The sequence below is a fragment of the Microcaecilia unicolor genome, unplaced genomic scaffold (assembly GCF_901765095.1).
Source record: "Microcaecilia unicolor unplaced genomic scaffold, aMicUni1.1, whole genome shotgun sequence".
Taxonomy (NCBI): domain Eukaryota; kingdom Metazoa; phylum Chordata; class Amphibia; order Gymnophiona; family Siphonopidae; genus Microcaecilia; species Microcaecilia unicolor.
The window spans coordinates 892-22,432 of record NW_021963099.1 but is presented as its reverse complement, the minus strand read 5'-3'; the positions used below and the strand labels follow the sequence as shown (position 1 = coordinate 22,432).

The 21,541-nt window shown below is 44.8% G+C and overlaps 1 long non-coding RNA gene across 1 annotated transcript in view; it reads left to right on the top strand.

Moving 5' to 3' along the window:
• Positions 1–18,053, top strand: part of LOC115458928 — a 64,993-nt gene extending 46,940 nt beyond the window's left edge. The window contains exons 3-4 of the long non-coding RNA XR_003940172.1: positions 10,863–10,932; positions 17,978–18,053. This is a non-coding gene — a long non-coding RNA (uncharacterized LOC115458928). The remainder of the gene's footprint in view (positions 1–10,862; positions 10,933–17,977) is intronic.
• Positions 18,054–21,541: the final 3,488 nt, after the last annotated feature.

Below are 21,541 nucleotides of genomic sequence, written 5' to 3'. Positions count from 1 at the left end.
GAGCTTACAAGAGTACTCCAAGATGTTATCAACATATGCTTGGACAAGGAGGCACTAGAGAACAGGTATGATGTTTGTAGGACTTGTAGGTTTTGGTCCCATATAAGTTTTGTGGTAGTCCGATGTGGCTGGGCTTTTGCATGAAAACACTTATCTTGTATCATGAAATACACAGACTGCAGGTAGACTCCAACAGTGTCAGTGTCACAGGCTCTTCGTGTAATGGTAAAGGCTGTACAAATAAATGGTGTGCCTTTTTTCTAACACATTCCAAAAGCATGGAAACACACATAATTCACTACACACAGGCAAAGATTCACCGGGTTCTTCTCATTTCATGGCAGGAACTACAGTATATGGAAGTTAGTTGCATAGAGTGTATGACTCATGGAAACATGGCCCTATGGATTATTGCCAATTCAAAACTGTGCTAAACTGTTCTTATACTCTTATAGTACTTCCACAATGAGTTTAAAAAGCAAGCAGGAAAAAGACCTCAGAAGCCCTCGGTGCTTAGTGTAAAAGCACAGACAATTCTAGCACTCACTGGTCGGCTTACTTAATCATAGGTCAGAAAAACCTCCATATTTCTATTATCTTACATTTTTGAATTTTTCAATATTGCATTTAAAACAACAAAATAATCCAAAACGTTTAGCTTCAGGCACTTTACTTTGATCTAGCACTTCCAACAGGGACCCGTTTCTCCCTCCGGCTTTCTCAAGGGAACCGCACTGCTTCCTGTGCCCTTATGCCTTTTGTCATACTAGACCAGCAATAAGGGCACGGGAAGCTGTGTGGTTTCCTTGAGAAAGCCTGAGAGCGAAATGGGTCCCCGTTGGGAGCGCCATTTTGCCCTCTGGCTTTCTCAAGGGAAACGCACGACTTCCTGTGCCCTTATGCCATTTGTCATACTAGACCAGCAATAAGGGCACTAATCATTAGCTAGCTTGCACTAAGGGCGTCTTTTAGCTCATGTTTTTAGTGTGCGCTGAAATTGTGGGCTTGCTAAACGTTAGAGATGCGCATAGGAATGCATTGGCGTCTCTAACGTTTTGCGCGCCCACAATTTTAGCGTGTCAAAAATGTGAGTGCGCCTTAGTAGAAGACCCTCTAAAACTGCTAGCACACCTTTGTAAAAGACCCCCATAAAGACCTAAATTTAGGAGCTCAACTATTTGATTCGGGTACCTCTTGAGTACAAAGGATGATAATTTAGATTTTTATAATGTTATTAAGTGTCTACATTTTAATGATAGGTATGTGTGTAATCACATATTATTAGGAACCTAATAGAGGACTCTTATTCACGCTTGGATGGAAACCTGGATACTGGATTTTAATTTACTTCATATTTTAAATATTTGCCCATCTGGTTTTAATGCGATCAGTTGTCCTAGATAAGATAAGATAAGAAAGGAAGGGGTCTTGCTTTGAATAATATAGGAATTTGTTTTCTTTCAGATTGACAGCTTGTGTGATCAGAATTTAGAACTGATGGTGTGTCAATTAATTACAGAACCTTAAGGATGATTTTAATATATAGGCCAGCTGGTATTTGGAGTCATAAGTTATATTACAAAAGTTATATAAAATAAGTTATATAACAGAAGTATTTGGAGTCACAAGTTATATAACTTTTATTTGGAGTCTCAAGTTATATAACAGAAGTTATATGAGTTTATTTCTTATTATTCTACAGTTTTTAAAGATGTAATTATTTTAGGAGATTTAAATTTGCACTTAGAAAATGTTTCAGATTTATGCACGTCAATTTCTTAAGTTTTTAGGGTCTTTAAATTTTATTTTAAGTCCCATAACTATCCTTACTGAATTTTCTCCTGCCTCTTAAAATAAATAAATAAATAATAATACTAAAAAAACACATATATATATATATATATATATATATATATATATATATATATATATATATATATATCTCCTATATAATAAAACTCACCCTCAACGTTCTGAGGATACTGACGTCACTGTCAGGTCCTCCGGGCACTTCCTTCCGGTTCGAAGCCTTTGTGGTGGTGAAGCCACCGAAAACACTGTATTGGGGCCCTGCCCTCGCGTCAAACGTGATGACGTCGAGGGCGGAGCAGTGTCAACAGATTGACGGTGGTGACGTGTTGAGGTCCGCAACAATGGCGGACGAAAGCCGACGGGGTGAGTAGGGAGGTGGGGGAGGTCCGGGCGCAGCAATGTCAGCAGATTGATGGTAGAGTGCCGAGGTCCGCAACAATGGCGGACGAAAGCCGACGTGAGTACGGAGGGGGGGGGGGGAGGTCCGGACGGAAACCGTGCTAGCGCCCGTTTCATTGCCGCAAGAAACGGGCATGTTTTACTAGTATATATATATATATATATATATATATTTCTTTTATAGTAGCTGTACTCTCTAATTGGGAAACTTTTCTCTTGTGTTGCACAAGTGCCTGTGTTTATTTTCCTTTATTTTATTTATTTATTTATTTGCTGCATTTGTATCCCACATTTTCCCACCTATTTGCAGGCTCAATGTGGCTTACATTATATAGCAATGGCATCACCATTTATGGCAACTGAACTTGTTAAATGCTGTTCCTGGTGTGGGAGTCAGAGAACAGCATCTTGGCAATGCTCTATGTGTGTTCGATCTTCAGCCAGATACAGCTAAATTTAGATCCCTTACTGAGACCTAGATCATGACAAGGAGAGTAGCATTGCGGCTTTGGCAGGCTCAGCTGTGGCAGCCGTGGAACGCAATTCTGTAGTGGCCATATTAGATTCCCGTCTGTGGTCCCTATATGGAATACCTTGCCTATTACTATTTGTACTGAAACAAAATACTTGTGGTTCCAGAAATCATGTACATTTTGGTTTTTCAGTAAGTATTATTCATGAATTAATGTATTTCATGCAGGATAACAGTATTTGTATATAGGACATTTTATGTTTTCTAATTTTGTTTGTTATTTGTATTTTTACCCTATTGTGAACCATTCTGAGACTCTTGGTATTGACATGTTATATATGAGCCAATAAGTTATGTTATATTAATGCTTCACTGCTCTTACTGGCTAAAACAATTTCTATTATTTCTTTATTTATTTATGACATTTATACCCCACATTATCCTGAACAAACTCAGGTTCAATGTGGCTTATGTTCAAGAAAAACAATTAAAGGATCCAAGATGGCCGCATGCACTTAAGAGCAGTTGCAGTCCTCTTTCTGCTATTAACTATGCCTAAAAGATGAGGCAGAGCAGCAGTCCGAGCCTCCCCGCTGCCAGCCCCCATTACCTGTTGGTCCGATGGATCATTTTTTGAGGACTTGGGTCTGGACAAGGAGGTCGGGAGCAGTCCCATAGCGGATGCCAGCTTGATGGAGGAACATTCGGCATCTTCTGGGCTTGAAACAACGTTGAGCCCCGACAGCAGAGCTCCTCCCCCGCAACCGCAGAGAACCAGTTCTCCCCTCTCGGGATCGACGGGGCTGCCGCCAGGGAGCGGATCAGGCCCAGAATCGAGTGGGGCTCTATTACATCGGAACGAGACTGGTGTAGAGGGGCTGTCGGCACCCTCTAGAGAGAGCGACTGCAAGATTGGAACCGGGTGTACAAGGCACAGAACAGGAGAAGGTTCCTGAATCAACAGTAATAGTCCCCCCAGAACTGTTTGCAAAACCGGCTGAGGTAACTTTAGATTCATTGTGGGTCTTAGTTTCCCAATTAGGACAAATTTTTCTTTTGCAAACTAATAACGTTTCACAGAGAATTTCCTTGGTTGAACAGAGAATGGATAAAAATGATACTGAAATTAAATCCTTGACTGAACAAGTAGAACAAATTGAAAAGAACTTAATAAATATAGAAAATATACAAACATCAATGATTAAAGATATTTCAAACCTAAGGAACAAATCTGAAATATTTGAAAATTATATCATTGTTTTATTAATTTTCCAAGGGTCACAAAGGTGAAACCATTGGAAATGTTATAACGTTATTTGCAAGAAATATTAGCAATATCTGAAGAGACTTGCCTCCTTTTACTCAAGTATATTATTTGCCGAGGAAGATATCAGATCAACAACAACAACAATATTCCCTTGATGTATCTGCTTTGCTGGACACCTCGGAATCAGAATTAGCCATGGCGGCTACATTGGTGGCAATCGTGGCTTTGTTACCTGATAAGCAGTGGTTATTTCATATGTTCTTTAAGAACAGAGAGAAGCTATTTTTGGGTTTTAAAATTCTGCTTTTTCCTGATGTTTCGAGGGAAACTCAGTGAAGGTGGAAACAGTTTTTGATTTTGAAGCCTGCAGTTTTGCAAATAGGGGGTATATTCTTTTTAAGATTTCCTTGTAAATGCATAAGATACAATGCAGTTAAATATGTGTTTATGGAACCCTCTCATTTATCATCATTTGTCGTGTCTAAAAGATCTGTAGGAAGTTAATTAGAATCATTTAATAATTACCAGCACTTTCTTAGGTGCAATTTTTGCCTCATAGGATTTTTTGCTTTATATTCCTCATTTTTTCATTTAATCTTGGATCCCAATAATGTGGACTTGTCATGAAGCTAGGCAAGAGTATTGGTTATGTTGAAACATATAAGAGAGACGGCAACATTAATTTCTTGTCCTTTGATAAGATACGTACTTAATGGAATCTCAGCTAATCTTCTAAGTACCTTAATTGCTTAGGTAAAGAATTCCAAAGTTTGCTTTTAACTCCTAAACCTAAACCTTCAACTGTCTCCTATCCCTGATATGTCCTGTCTGTCCTAACCCTTATCCCTTACTTGTCCTGTCTGTCTGTCATAACTAGATTGTAAGCTGTATTGAGCAGGGACTGTCTCTCCATGTTCAGGTGTGAAGCGCTGCGTACGTCCGGTAGCGCTATAGAAATGATAAGTAGTAGTAGTAGGTACTCTGATATGTGAAGCCTGCAACAAGGATTGATGTGTAAGAAAGACCTTTGCAGTTTTGATAATGGAGCAAGAGGTATTCTTTAGATTTTTTTACTGTATTACAGGATGGTAAATAAATTAGTTGGGTAAACAGTTGCACATATTTTAAAGGTGATCCTTGTGTATGTGGGAAGCCAGTGAAGCTTTAAGAAGAGAAGGGAAGCCTTCATAAGGTGGGCAGTGTGGTATTTTGTGCTGTTTGTAATTTTTTTAAGGAGTGAGATTTAATACCTGCATATATGGCATTACAATAATAAAATTTGGATAGTACTAGAGATTGGGTGATAATACTCATATGGGGGTTAGAGAGTCAGATACAGTGCCAGATGTATCTTCGATACCTTTTTCCTCAGAACTTATGCTTTTATTGCATCAGGCCTTTATGCTCAAGCATGCACAGCCTCTTACTGATGCCATTTCTCCTCAGAAGCTCTCTGAGGAGCATATTGTTAAAAAGTGCAGATTAGATACTTTAAGAAAGATTTTTGGAATGTCCTCTCTATCTTCACATTGCTCAGAAGGGGATTTATCTGTGCCTTCAGATCATTTGGTCTCTCAAGAATTAGGTGAGGAGGAATTTACTGGTGCTGAAGTAGATGATTCCACAGCTGCCAGACTTTTCCTAAGGATAGAACTGCCCTTACTAATTACTAAAGCATTTGATGTTCTTAAAATTTCTTCCCTAATTTCCCAGGGCTCCTCTGTCACGCTGTCCATTATGTCGGGTACAAAGAAATCTTCAAAGTCCTCTCATATCCATGAAGCTACGCAAGAGCTCATTTCAGCGTAATGGAAAGTCCCTGATGCTAGCAAGGGCTATGTCATGCCTTTATGTCATTCTTTCCACAGAGGTAGAGAGTTTGGTCTTACCTAAGGTAGATGTCCTGATTTACAGCTGTTATCAAGAAAACTACTATTCTGGTTGAAGGGAGCACGGCTGTTAAAGATGTTTATTATTGAAAACTGGAGTTATGTTTAAAGCTCTTATTTCAGGTTTCAGCTCTGAGTGGGAGATGCATCAAAGTCCTCGGTAACATCCACTTGCTATTTCCATCTTGTAAAACATTACCAAGATGGAAATAGTGAGGGTAGCTGTGGTGAAACAGTGCATTTCCCTTGTTTGGCCAGCATATGGTGTCTGTCCTTTGATTGTAAAGTTGTTACAGAAGTGACAGTTTCTTCTTCCAGCCTAAGCTGAAGAGAAGTAGTCTGCCTTCTGTTGGTCAGCCCTTCAGTGTTTATGCTCTGGTCTCTGATTGAATCTGCTGGAAATCTTTAGTCTCAGATAGGGAGAGAAAGATCTCTTCACAGAGGCCCTGTGAACAGTTATATTTTATAACCTGTGATTAGCTATATTTCCTCAACTCCCCAGGTACTACTCAGGTAATAAACAAATGTTTAGTTAGTTTTAATATTGATACCTGTTTGTTTAACCTGTTATTGTTGCTGTATTTTCATCATTCTTTCCTTTTACCGTTCACTGTTGAGTTTCCTGACAATAAACCTGATTAGTTTATTGACTCTGCTGTCCTAGACTAAGAGTCCTGGTGGTTTGTGTTTTCGTCCATGGGTGCTTTCTGGGAACTTCTCTGATTCAAACTTGGTCAGTGTCAGACCTCCTGTATATTTTCCCCCCATGGCCAATGATAGGCAGGATCCTTTAGTGCATTGCTCATCATCCAGGTCAATTGGTCCTAGTGGTCCTAGACTGGCTAAGGCACCCTTTGTATGTGGGTCTTATTTGTGTTCAAGTTGCACCACCATTCTGCATACCCAGTCAGAAGGGTTGCTACACCAAGGTCTGATTTTCATAGAGTATCCCTCCCCATTTGGTCTTATGGCCTGGCTATAGAGAGGTCACATCCGAGGGAGAAAGGTTATTTGCAGGAGGTTATTACAACTCTTCTGCAAGCTTGTACAAGATCTACTACTACAACATATGCCAGAATCTGGAAAATCTTTTCTCCTTTCAGCACCACCTTACCTCAAAAGGTCTAGCTCCTACTTCCCTTAGGTTTGGGTAGCAGCTCTAATTTGCTATCGAAGATGGATTCAATGAATGTCTATTGCAGCGCATCCAGATGTTGTTTGTTTTCTCAAAGGGGGTTAATCATTTGCGTCCTATTCGAAAACCTTGTCTGGAATGAAATCTTAACTTAGTTCTACAAGCTCTTCAGAAGCATCCTTTTGAACCTCTCTCTAAAGCTACTGTCCAAGGGCCTTACATTAAAAATAGTGAGGCCAATATTCAAAGCGATTTAAGCAGAAAGGAGCCTCTCCTAACCATTTTAATAGCTTCCTGGCGCCTAACCGGAGATATTCATCAGTATTTAACTGGACAGTGCTGCTGAATATTCTCTGAGACCGCCCAAACAAAAAGTGTACAGGTTAAGGGTGGCGCTGGGGGCAGCACAGAGGAGGAGCCTCAGATTATGCAATATTCAGTGCCAGCACCGTCATAGCTAAGCGGCCTTATTTAGCTTGTAGAGACGCACTCAAGGCTTGTGCTACCTCTTCTGAAAAATGTGACAGGCCGGCTGAGTCCAAAATATCTGTGATAAACTGTGCATCTTTTTCAGGTCTTGCAGCATATAAAGCTCGAAAGTGATCTCTAAAGAGTTGCTGTATTTGAGCTGGACCATTTACTATTTTCCCATAAAGATCACGGAGTGCTCCTACCGTCTAAGAGCCGGTAGGTTTGCAAGGATGTGACGTGGTCATCTGCCCACACATTAACATCACATTACTACCTTGAGCAGAATACCCAATGAGACAGCTGGTTTGGGCAAGCAGTCTTGCAGAGTTTGTTTGCAGTCTAGAATCCAACTCCACCCCTCTAGGCCCAGTTTTCTTCTGTTCCAGGCTGCATCTCCACATCTAGTATACAAATTGTTTCAGGTTGATTGAATAAACAGGTCTCGTTGTTTTGAGTCCCTATTGTCCAAGCATTGTTGTTTTCGCTAAGCTTGGTAGCTAGGATTCCCACATATGAGAATATGTCAGGTTCTCATGGCGGAGTCTGGAATCGTGAGCCCTTGGGCTGCTGACGGGGAGCACTGCAGCCTTGCTTTTGTCTGGGTGCCTGTGGGCACTTCTGTATCCTGGTTCCCTGTTCCCCTTGGGCTTCTACCCTACCCTGGTTAGTCAAGCTTGTCTTTTGAAGTCCTTTTCCCTGTATAGTATCTGTACTTCCTTCGTTCGTGGCTGGCTGTCTTCAGCTTCAGTTCCCCTCCTGCTTGTGTCTGCCCTGCTTGCTTTTAGTTTCCTTCCAGTCCGGTCTGTTTAGGAATCCTGATTCCTATCCTGAACCCTGTTTTGGCCAAGCTTGTTCAGTGTTCCTTCTAGTGTGAGTTTCCTGGTGTTACAGCCTGCTAGTTCCAGTACCAGTTTTCCTCCAAGTCCTGCCGGCTGCCTGCACCCAGGGGCTCAACCCCTGGGGAATGGCAACCAAGTGTAGGTGAAGCCTGGTTCCAGTTCGGTGTGTTCCAGTCCCGTGTGTTCCAGTCCGGTGGTTCCAGTCCCGTGTGTTCCAGTTCGGTGGGTTCCAGTCTGGTGGGTTCCAGTTCAGTGTGTTCCAGTCCAGTGCGTTCCAGTCCGTGTGTTCCGGCTCGCTTGTCTGCGCCTGCAGTCCTTGCCTTTGCCGGTGTGCTAGCCCATTGTTGGGTGGTGGGTTTTGCCTGCTGCTGCCGCTCCTCGTCAGCAGCCCAAGGGCTCACGATTGCTCCAGAGTTCGTGTCTGCGTGTTTTGAACCTGAGAACCTGAGAGATGCAAATTTATGTCAAGCATCTCATTACTATGTAAAATCCAGAGTGCGACTTGCAGAGTGCACCGGGGGCATACCTCGAGTTGCTTTCTGGGCTTAAAATGATGGTAAAACATCCCCAGCCAAAAGCTTGTTTACATGCCCTCTAGTAGAAACATAGAAACATGACAGCAGATAAAGGCCATATGACCCATCCAGTTTGCCCATCCTCTGTAACCCCTAACTCTTCCTAAGCAATCCACATGCTTATCCCATGCCTTTTTAAATTCTGAAACAGTCCTCGACTCCACAACCTCCACCGGGAGGCCATTCCATGCCTCCACCACCCTTTCTGTGAAATAGTACTTCCTTAGATTACTCCTAAGCCTATGCCCTCTTCATCATATGCCCCTTCATTCCAGAGCTCTCCTTCAGTTGAAAAAGGCTCTCTTCCTGTATATAAATGCCCCTGAGATATTTAAACATCTCTATCATGTCTCCTCTCTCCCTCCTCTCTTCCAGCGTATACATGTTGAGGTTCATAAGTCTGTCCCTATATTTTTGTGTTCAAGACCGCTTACTAATTTTGTAGCCGCCCTCTGGACCGACGCCATCCTGTTTATATCTTTCCATAGGTGCGGTCTCCAGAACTGCACACAGTACTCCAAATGGGGCCTCACCAGAGACTTCCTTTTTCCTGCTGGTTATATCTCTCTTTATGTACCCAAGCATCCTTCTGGATTTGACCGTCACTTTTTCTACCTGTTTGGAAGCTTTAAGGTCATCAGACACAATCACCCCCAAGTCCTGCTCTTCCTTTGTACACTGAAGCACTTCACCCTCTATACTGTATCGTTCCCTCAGATTCTTGCGACTCAAGTGCATGACCCTGCATTTTTTGGGATTAAACCTTAGTTGCCAAATTTCGGTTCATTCCTCCAGATTCGCTAGGTACTTCCTCATGTCATTCACGCCCTCTAGGGTGTCCACCTTGTTGCAGAGTTTGGTATCATCCGCAAAGAGACAAACCTTACCAGACAGCCCTTCTGCAATATCGCTCACAAAGACTTTAAAAAGAGGACCGATCTCTGTGGTACTTCACTGACAACATCCTTTTCTTCAGAGCAAGCTCTATTTATCACTACCCTCTGTTTCCTCAAGTGATAGTAGTGTGACACTGCCACTAGGGGTGTCATTTTGGAAATGGCACTGGTAGGGCAGGAGTGACTAGGGATTGCTCCTGCCTGAACACCACTGGACCACCAGGGATACTTATGGTATGTATCTAAGTAATGTAGGGGGGCCCTTTGGGGGGAGAGGGGGGAAGATGTTTTTAGTGGGATGCAGGGCCTTGATGGCGGGAGCATTGATTGGAAGGTGGGTATCTGACACCGGCTCTTCAGTCTCTAGCCTGGGAGCATTGGACTGTAGCTTTGTGGCCTGATGTTCCCAGGTCAGTGGAATAACATTGCTTGCAAGGTGGCACGCAAGCTGTGTTATTCTTTTTACAAGGTAGTCAGCAACCTGTGGGACTGTTTTATTGCAGGTTGCTGACTCCCATAATAAATAAAGGGTGCAATAAAAGCTTGTCTTTTAGTGCATCCTGGTAACTTCCTCCTCAGATACTGCTTAGAGGTGAAAGGTAGGTGGTTATTTGTCACCACTAAATCTTGCCCAGAATTATTTGTTCATGTGACCCATATTTTTTAAAAACAAAGCACTTACGTGATCAGCCCCACTGGCAACCACTTAAGTACTTTGGAATATTAACCTCCACGTGTCTAGTGCTTAGAATCGGTGCTGAGTGCTTAACCTTTTCTCCTTCCTAAATATGTCCCTATAGCGGACCATTTTTTAGGATCCTGAATTTAGGCTTGGATTGAAGTTAGGTACCTAAGTTCAGGCACAAAGCCATAGTGAGTTTTTAAAGGTACCAAATCTAAAGTTTCTGCCTCTCAAATTTATGCTCGTGAATCATTTGGAAATCAACCTGCAGAAATAACTGCATTGCATACCTATTTATATATTTTTTTAGAGAACCAAATCTATAATATAACATGTATCAGAAATTAGCTTAGAAGAGTGAGCATTTCCGTCTTTTTTGGTTATTTTTAAATTTAATTTTAACATCATATTTCTGTTTGTTTTAGAAAATGATAATGGCTTTTGAAGAACTTCGTGTACAAGCTGAGAACTCGAGACTGGATATGTATTTTAAATGTGAGGGAGCTATCTAAGTTTTGTGGTTCTTATACCAGCGAAACAGGGTTATATTGTGTGACTATACAAATAGATTGCTGGTGATTTACATTTGTATAGTTATGCAACCTTACTGAGCTCATTTTGCATAGACCTAGTAATGAGGGGAGCATAATTCTAAGAAGCTAATGACAAATATATTAGGATATTCTAATAAAGAGGTAACCCTTACTCGATTTCCTGTTAAATGCATTGTGAAATTTGGTGGGCAGTCTTTTTTCTTTTGATACCCAAAGCATTTGAGACTGTATTTGGATACTAAGGGGCCCTTTTACAAAGGTGCGTTAGGTTCTACGCACGTGCTGCATGTGCCAAAATGAGACTACTGCCAGGCTACCAGACCCCCTGTCAGTAATTTCAGATTTGCCGCGCACCCGTTCCGCAGGGAAATATTATTTCTCCAAGGAGAAGCAGGTTGCTTGTTCTCACATGTGGGTCGATGTCCGTGTCGGCCGATGAATCGGCATTTTGCAAGCAAAATATAAAAAAGTTTTGCCAGAGTCTTCTGGCGTGCGTGAAGCGCGCACCATGCATGTGCGGACCGATTTCCCATCCGTCGTGCGAACACGTTCCTCAGTTTTCTTTTCTCCGCATTGAGGTGTGGTAGGCTTTTTTCTTCGCTCTTCATTCGTTTCGTGGCTTTTTGCCTTCTTTTCTTTTTTCTACCATTCTACAGTTTAAAAAAAAAACACTTCCTGTAGTTTCTTTATTTTTGCCCCTTTTAAAGTTTCCTTTGTTTTCGACGTGGCCAGCTTAGGCCGCGCAGTCGGGTTCTTCCCTTCTTTTTGTGCCCTTTTTCCTTCTAACAGGCACAATTGCGTCTTTTGATTTCGCTGAAGCCGTTTTTCCTTCCATGTCGTCGAAGACACCCAGCGGCTTCAAACGTTGTACTCGGTGCAACTGGACCCTCTCAGGTACCAATACCCACACCTGGTGTATCCAGTGCCTTGGGCCCGACCATAGCCCAGCTTCTTGTAGTCTGTGTCTTCATATGAAGAAACATACCCAAGCGTCTCAAGAGGCCCAATGAGAAAAGCTTTTTGGGGCTCAGTCCGGTCCTTCGACATCGACATCGGTACCGAGGTCGGTGGCGTTGACATCGACTTTGAGGCAAGCATCAGCGTCGGGAGCAGAGGTAATGGCTGCTGAAAGACCTATTCGCACTGGGAGCAGTGAGGCATCGAGTGGGTCTCCACCTGCTTGAGGCCTCCTGTTATGCAGGCCTCCTGGGACCGACAGTCGGCCCTGGCCCCGAGGAGGCGAGAGGATTCCATATCCTCCTCAGTACTGAGGAGTCTCGATGACGGGCGTCGAGCAAAGGCGAAGAAGCACCATCATCGTTCTCCTTCAACACACGGTGCCGGGAGCTCCGGGGCATCAAGGGAATCGGCACCCGAGAAGCATCGGTACCGAGAGGATCGCTCCCCCTCTATTCAGGAGGTGCCGATGCATCAGTCTTCTGGCAGTCCGGTACCTGCTGCCGAGCCTCGACAGATTCTGCCACCGGCTCCTTTACCGACCCTGCAGCCTTGTCTGACGGCGGCTCTTGACGAGTGCACCAGGGTCCTGCTTCCAGAGCTTCTGGAAGGATTGCTACGCCAGTCTGCTTCGGAGTCGGAGGTGCTTGCGCCTTCCATACCATCTGCTGCAGCGACATCTGGCCCTTCGCCTGTGGTGAGGTCCCCGACCTCGGTGCCGCCTCCCACCCCGGTCAACTCCCCTTCGACGTCGGTGGAGGAAGCTTCGCCGGAGTCCAGGCGGGCGTAGACTTCTTGGCACCGCCATCGAGGACATCGTTCCTCGGCGTCGAGGCAGGCTCAGTTTCAGACTGCTCTGAGAGATGTCTTGTCCGATACTGAAGATGAGTGTTCGTGGGAGGAAGAGGTGGATCCCAGGTACTTTTCTTCTGACGAGTCTTATGGGATTCCCTCTGAACCTTCCCCTCCACTAGAAAGGAGACTTTCTCCACCGGAGAGTCTAACCTTTACCTCCTTTGTCCAGGAAATGGCTGCGGCTATTCCCTTCCCTATGAAGGTTGAGGATGAGCCCAGGGCTGAGATGTCGAGGTCCTGGACTATCCTCAGCCTAGAGAGGCTGCAACGGCTCCTTTGCATAATGTACTGAAGGAAGTCCTTATGCGAAGCTGGTCGTTCCCTCTGTCTAATCCCGTGATCCCAAAAAAGACTGAATCCCAATATCAGATCCACGGGGAACCTGGATTGATGAGGTCTCAGCTACCTCACAATTCCATGGTGGTGGACTCACTCTCAAAAGAGCCAAGAGCACTAGGGACTATGCCTCAGCTCCCCCAGGCAGAGAATCTAGAACCTTGGACTCTTTTGGGAGAAAGGCGTATCAGGCCGCTATGCTCGCTGCCAAAATCCAGACATACCAGCTTTTCACGAGCATCCACTTGCGGAACTCGGTAAGGCAACTGTCTAGCTGGGTTGATGCACTCCCTCCGGAGCAGGCCGAGCCTTTTCGCCAGGTAGTCAGGCAGCAGAAGGCGTGTCGAAAATTCCTGGCCAGGGTTACGTTCGACACTTTTGATATAGCATCCAGGATTGCTGCCCAAGGTATAGTGATGCGCACACTCCTGTGGCTGCGTGTCTCTCACCTGGATCATTCGGTCCAGCAGCGGATGGCAGATGTTCCTTGCCGAGGTGATAACCTTTTTGGTGAGAAAGTAGAGGATCTAGTTGACCAGCTCAAGAAGCACAATGATGATATGGATTCTCTCTCCTGCTGGGCGTCTTCTGCTACTGCCTTCTCATCTAGGAGGTTTTTTGCAGGGAAGAGGAGTGCTCCTTATTCCTATGCTAGGCGTAGGTACACTCCTGCTTCTCAGCAGCCTGCCCAGGCTCAGTCCCAGCGCGCTCGTTCTCGTCAACAGCTTGCGCCTAAGGCCACTGCGGCTCCCCAGCAAAAGCAAAGGATGGGCTTTTGACTGGCTCCAGTTCAGCATAGTCTCAGTAAACGTGTTTGTACCGGACAACTTGCCGGTTGGGGGGGAGGTTAATGTTTTTTCACCAAAGGTGGCCTCTTATAACTTCTGACCGGTGGGTTCTTGAAATAGTCCGTTTAGGATACACCCTCAATCTGGACTCCAAGCCTCCAAATTGCTCACCGGGAGCTCAGTCCTACAGCTCCAACCACAAGCAGGTATTTGCAGAGGAACTCTCCGCCCTTCTACAGGCCCAAGCGGTTGAACCCGTTCCACCAGGGGAAGAAGGGCTGGAATTCTATTCCAGGTACTTCCTTGTGCAAAAGAAAACAGGGGGGATGTGTCCCATCCTAAACCTAAGGGCCATGAACAAATTTCTTATCTGAGAAAAGTTCAGGATGGTTTCTCTAGGCACCCTTCTTCCCATGATTTAGGAAAACGATTGGCTTGGACTTAAAGGATGCTTACACACACATCTCGATACTTCCAGCTCACAGGAAGTATCTTCGATTTCAGCTGGGAGCACAGTACTTTCAGTACCGTATACTGCCTTTTGGCCTGGCGTCTGTGCCCAGAGTGTTTACCAAATGCCTAGCTGTAGTCGTAGCGGTTCTACGCAGACTGGGAGTGCATGTGTTTCCTTATCTCGACGATTGGCTGGTGAAGAGCACCTCGAAGAAGGGTGCTCTCGAGTCCATGCGAATGACTATTCTGGTGCTAGAGCTACTGGAGTTCGTCATAAATTATCCTATCTCACCCCAGTCCAAAAATTGGAATTCATTGGAGCTCTGTTGAACACTCAGACAGCTCAAGCTTATCTTCCCGAGGCAAGGGCGGACAACCTTCTGTCCCTGGTGTCCATGGTTCAAGTGTCTCAGCAGGTCACAGCTCGGCAGATGTTGAGACTTCTGGAGCACATGGCCTCCACAGTTCATGTCACGCCCATGGCATGTCTACACATGAGATCAGCTCAGTGGACCCTAGCTTCCCTGTGGTTTCAAGCTGTGGGGGATCTAGAGGATGTAATCCAACTGTCCACCGGCTTTCGGAATTCTCTTCAGTGGTGGACTATTCGATCCAATTTGACCATGGGACGACCATTCCAAGTTCCTCAGCCACAAAAAGTGCTGACGACGGATGCATCTCTCCTGGAGTGGGGAGCTCATGTAGATGGGCTTCACACTCAGGGAGCCTGGTCCTTTCAGGAAAGAGGTCTGCAGATCAACCTTCTGGAATTGAGCGATCTGGAATGCTCTAAAGGCTTTCAGAGATCCCCACCAAGTAATCTTAATTCAGACAGACAATCAAGTTGCCATGTTTTACACCAACAAGCAGGGGGCACCGGATCTTGCCCTCTGTGTCAGGAAGTCGTCCAGATGTGGCTTTGGGCTCGCCATCGCGGCATGTTTCTCCAAGCCACTTATCTGGCAGGTATCAACAAAAGTCTGGCCGACAGGTTGAGCAGGATAATGCAACCTCACAAGTGGTCACTCAACATGGGCGTTGTCCGCAGGATCTTCGGAGCGTGGGGTTCCCCATCGGTGGATCTTTTTGCCACTCAGATCAATCACAAGGTCTTTCAGTTCTGTTCCAGACTTCAGGACCACAACAGACTAGCGTCAGATGCCTTTCTCCTACATGGGGGGACAGGCCTTCTGTATGCATATCCTCCCATACCTCTAGTAGGGAAGACTTTGCTGAAACTCCAGCAAGACTGCAGAACCATGATTCTGATTGCAACCTTCTGGCCTTGTCAGATTTGGTTCCCTCTTCTTCTGGAGTTGTCCTCTGAAGAACTGAGGAGATTGGACTGTTTTCCAACCCTCATCACTCATAACGAGGGGTCACTTCTACATCCCAACCTCCAGTCATTGGCTCTCACGACCTGGATGTTGAGAGCTTAGAATTTGCCTCCTTGGGTCTTTCAGAGGGTGTTTCCTGAGTCTTGCTTGCTTCCAGAAAAGATTCCATGAAGAAATGTTATTCTTTCAAATGGAGGAGATTTGCTGTCTGGTGTGACAACAAGGCCCTAGATCCTCTTTCTTGTCCTACACGGACCCTGCTTGAATACCTTCTACACTTATCAGAGTCTGGCCTCAAAACCAACTCAGTAAGGGTTCATCTTAGTGTGATTAGTGCCTATCATCGCCGTGTAGATGGTAAGCCTATCTCTGGACAGCCTTTATTTGTTCGCTTCATGAGAGGTTAGCTTTTGTCAGAGCCCCCTGTCAAACCTCCACCAGTGTCATGGGATCTCAACGTTGTCCTCACCCAGCTGATGAAAGCTCCTTTTGAGACATTGAATTCCCGCCATCTGAAGTACTTGACCTGGAAGGTCGTTTTCTTGGTGGCTGTTACTTCAGCTCTTAGGGTCATTGAGCTTCAGGCCTTAATAGTACATGCACCTTATATCAAATTTCATCACAGCAGAGTAGTCCTCCGCACTCACCCTAAGTTCCTGCCAAAGGTGGTGTCGGAGTTCCATCTGATCCAGTCAATTGTCTTGCCAACGTTCTTTCCCCGTCCTCATACCCGCCCTAGCAAAAGCAGTTTGCACACCTTGGACTGCAAGAGAGCACTGGCCTTTTACATGGAGCAGACAAAGCCCTTTAGACAGTCCGCCCAGTTGTTTGTTTCTTTTGTTCTAAACAGGAGGGGAGTCACCATCGGAAGACGCACAATCTCCAATTGGCTAGCAGATTGCATTTCCTTCACTTACGCCCAAGCTGGGCAAACTCTGGGGGGGCAATGTCACGGCTCACAATGTTAGAGCCATAGCTGCGTCAGTGGCTCACTTAAAGTCAGCCTCCACTGAGGAGATTGCAAGGCTGCAATGTGGTCATCAGTCCACACATTCACATCTAACTACTGCCTTCAGCAGGATACCCGACGCGACAGTTGGTTTGGGCAGTCTGTGCTGCAGAATCTGTTGTGGGTTTAGAATCCAACTCTACCTCCCTAGACCCATTTTTGTTCTGTTCCAGGCTGCACTCTCAGTTAGTTGTTTATGGTTTCAGGTCAATCTATGTTATGTCCTCACCACTGCGAGGCCCAATTGACCAATGTTCATTGTTTTGAGTGAGCCTGGTTGCTAGGGATACCCCACATGTGAGAACAAGCAGCCTGCTTGTCCTCGGAGAAAGCGAAGATACATACTTGTAGCAGGTATTCTCTGAGGACAACAGGCTGATTGTTCTCACAAACCCGCTCACCTCCCCTTTGGAGTTGATATGTTTCTTTTTATGCTTTTGATTTAAGTGAGGAATGCTTTTGCACGCCGGGCGGGAAATCGGTCCGCGCACGCGCACCAGAAGACTGGCAAAACTTTTTTATATTTTGCTTGCAAAATGCCGATTCCTGGGCCGACGCGGATGTCGACCCACTTGTGAGAACAATCAGCCTGCTGTCCTCGGAGAGTACCTGCTACAGGTTTGTATCTTCACTTTATTTATTTCCTCCTGCACACGCAGTTTCAAGTGGTTATCATGTTTGTAGCACGTGAGCCCTTACTGCTAGATCAGTGGGTGGTGTTAAGGGCTCAGTCCTGTTTTAGGTGCGCTGGTTTCAGTTTTACCATATGCACTTTTCCTGTCCCATTAAAAAAAGCCCTTTTTTACAGACACGGTAAAAACTGGTCTGGCACTTGCCAAAAACACATGCCCATTCTACCGCATGCCAGTTTTTACACAGCATAGTAAAAGGACCCCTAAAGTTGCTTTGCCTACAGTAGATACTGGCTGACCAGGGTGGTTCCATATTTGTGAGTACTGCAATTAAGAATAAGATACTTGTTTTCTGCTGCCTTTATTTCATTTTTTTTTACTTTGTATGTTGTTAATATGATATCTTCTCGCCTTTTCTGGGATCTCCTCTTTCTATTATTGGGGGCTTGATAGTATATGTTCCTATAAAGGATTATTTCCTTTTAGATATTGTAATAGACTTGTTAAAAAAGTGGTAACCCTTATTGATGGTCTGCTGACATTTGTGTAGTTATGTAGAGTAACAAAGCAACCAAATTACTTCAGATTTAACAGATGAAATTATGTTTGTCTTTTGAAGTTAAAGAAGAGTCAGAAAAAAAGCAAAAACTTGACAATGAGTATAAGACCCATCTAAATATAAAGGAACAACAGGTTTGTTTAATTAAATATTTACATAATAACATAGTAGATGTTGGAAGATAAGTACCAATTGGTTCAATCAGTGTGTTCAGTTGTCTTCCTCAGTGTGGTTTTCTACCATTTTGTTTAGATATTCATATAAATTATTATAATTAAACCACCACCAGCTTCCTTTCCCATTATCCAAGCTGTTGTTTGTTTGTCTTTGGAGTATATTATCTAAAGAAATTCCTTTGTGCTCCAAATTTCTAATATATGAGATACAGGCCCCAGTAATTCTAAAGAAGATAAAGAGAAAGCCTGAACTGGGCAAGCTGAGATAAGCCTCCAAGAAAAATAACAAATGCTCATTCTCAAGGTAGTAGCACATCAGCTTCAGGTGTTATATTTTTAGCATACTATACGGTGCAGCAGTTGGAAGATCATCTTAATTCTACATCCAACTCACATGAACAAATTAGTTCATTCCTTCTTTATCTTCAGGAGTCTAGATATCATCTAATTTGTGCATCATACAATGCTTATGACACTGTGTCGAACGGCTTGGCTTAAAGCATCGGGTCTAAGAGACAATCTTGCACAGGGTAAAGCCTCTTCGGCAATAAAGTTGAGGATGCAGTTTTCTGTGCAACTCAATCTAACCCTCTCCCCCAGATTTTTAATACAAGAGGTCTTGTCTATCAGTATTTTCAGCAGTTTTATCCTTGAATAAAATTTCAGCCCTATCAAAGAGTCCAGACCTCGTGACAGCCACCACAAAACATATGTCCAGAAACAGTGCCCAAGTGAACGAAAGCATCAGTGTCAATATGATACTTCTTAACCACTATTTCTCCAAAATAGGGTTCAACACAGTGTACGGAAGAAAAAAGGATAACACAGGATTACAGATCCATAAAGATAATAAAAACCAATATAAATTGTCTTAACAACACTTCATAATATCATCATTACAAATGCAGGTGTCCAAAAAGGTGTGTCTTTAATATCTTACGGAATTTCATATAGTTCTCTTCTATCTGAATACATAATGGAAAAGAATTCCATAGAGGAACAATTACTACAGAGAGAATATTATTAACTACCCTCAAAAAAATGCATTTTTCTGAAAACGGGGACAGAGATTTAATTGGTCCCATAGGGTCACGTTTTCAAGGCAGACACTAGGTTCATGAGCCCTTGGGCCACTGCCGAGGAGCGGCACCGGCAATCGAAACCACCCCACAACAGAGGCAAGGCAGAACTCAGACAGGGACAGCTAGACTTCACCTGCGCTTGACCGCCCTTCCCCAGGAGTTGAGCCCCTGGGTGCAGGCGGCCGGCAGGGCTAACCAGACAGGGCAGGCACTGGATACCAACTAGGCTGAACAGGGACTGAGGGTCAGAGGGGAAAGGAATAAACATGGGCAGCAAGGCAGGAAACTGGGCTAGGACTCACAGACACAATACTACACAAAGCAGGAAATGGACAAGCTAAAGGATAGACAGGAACAGAAAGCTGCCACGCAGCCACTGAAACAGGGTACACATACTGACAGACAAGAGACAGGACTGAAAGCTGCAGAGCAGCCACTGAAACAGGGTACAAATACTGACAGACAAGAGACAGGACTGAAAGCTGCAGAGCAGCCACTAAGCAAGAGACACAGACAAACAGAAACTAGACAAGGAATACAGACCAGAAACAAGACTAGGGAAGTAAGCAAATAAACCTAAGCTAAACTACACACAGATAACTAGAAACTGACAAGGAACTAAACAAGAAACCAGACTAGGCAGAAGTGCAACAAAGCACCAACAAACCAGGGACCTTAGACGATGCATAGGCAGACACAGAAGTTTCTAGGTAATTAATAAAGTCCATCAGCACTTGAGGCTCAGCTGCAGCAATCTCAAGGCAACTACGGATGCTGTTCAGGCAAAAACAAGAAAGTCAAGTCTGGCAGCCTGGAAGATCCGGACCGGACTGGGCTGAAGCCTGGAACGGGTAAGGACAGCAAGACAGTCTATGGCAGCCACTGGTACTGGCCACCAGAGGGCGAGGGGAGCACAAACCAAGAAGCAGGCAGAAAGCATACTGAAGCACAGAGAGGCTTAACACACAGGTGCAATATAGTGGAGTAATCAGAGCCATGCTGGAAGCAGCCAGCTCACAGAGACAGAACTAACTCAGGAAGAACAGACAAAAGCCTGCTTAGAAGCTCACCGCCAGAAATAAGGTAAGTCTGAGAGGGGTCACGACCACAGACGTGACACATAACCGAGAAGAATGGCCAAACAGAAACCGTATAAGTCAAAAGCTGAGAAGTGGATCCATAAATAATGTGAAACAGTATTAGAGTGCTTTAAACAGTATACCTTCATTTATAGGAAGCCAATGTAATTTTGTTGTACCGATGCTTGGGCACTGAGTGAAGGTGAAGAAGCAGCAGCATTGGTCCACCTTGAAGCACAGTGCCAGGAGCTACGGGTCCACAGTGTCACTGGTACCTGAGAAACTTAGCGCCAAGAGTACTGCTCCCCCCACTCCGTGGTAGTGGTGCCGACATGCCGGTCTCCTTAAAACTGGGACCCTATTTCCAATTTGTCATTGACATCGTCTCAGGCTGTCCTCACACTGCCACCGACCCTGCCTTTACCATTGCTTGCCCTTGAGAAATGGATCAGGGTCATGCTCCAGGAGGAGTTGGTGATGCATCTTCAGGGGAAGAGATGCTGAGGCATTGAGGGCACTTGCGCCGGCTGTGGACCTGCTCCAGTCCACTGACCCTGTTTATACCAGTGCCTGCCCTCACGGAATGAATCTGGATCATGCTTCAGGAGGGGTGCATCTTTTGGCGACACGACACTGAGGTATCGAGGGCGCTTGTGCCAGCTGGATCTGCTCTAGCACATCCTGGAGACCTTTGCGCTTCCTGTTGGGCAGTCATCAACACCAGTGCCTTGCTGAGTGGTGAAGCCAACACTGTCCAATGCAGTGACCCTCTCCAGTCCATTGGGGGAGAAAGCCACCCTGGAGGCCTGGAAGGGCCCTGCACCTCGCCACCTTCAATTTGGGCCTGGACCTTTCAGTAGGCCAAGGCAGGTGCAGACTCAGACTTCACACGATGAATACTTTGCTGAATCTGAGTCAGACTGTTCTTGGGTATCTGAGAAAGAGCCTGAGGACTTCTCGGATGAGAGTATTGTATTGTATATTGTAATATCTGTAATCCCAGTAGCAAACCTTCAGGGGTGGTAGGCTCCCTTCAGCAGTCCACAAACAAAGTCCTTCCAGACAACACAGCTTTTAGTTTCAAACAGTTTATTTCCCCTCCTCCACAAAATCTCAGTTCAAGGGGTTAAAGTCCCATTCAGTTTCCAAAATAAAGCAACAAGAAAAAAACTTCCCTTTAAATCCAAGTTCTCCCCCAGTTCAACAGCCTGGGTTTCAGTTTTAAAAGTCTTTCCGCTTGGGTGGTTGCAGAATGGCAGTACACCGCCCACAACACAGCTAATTGAC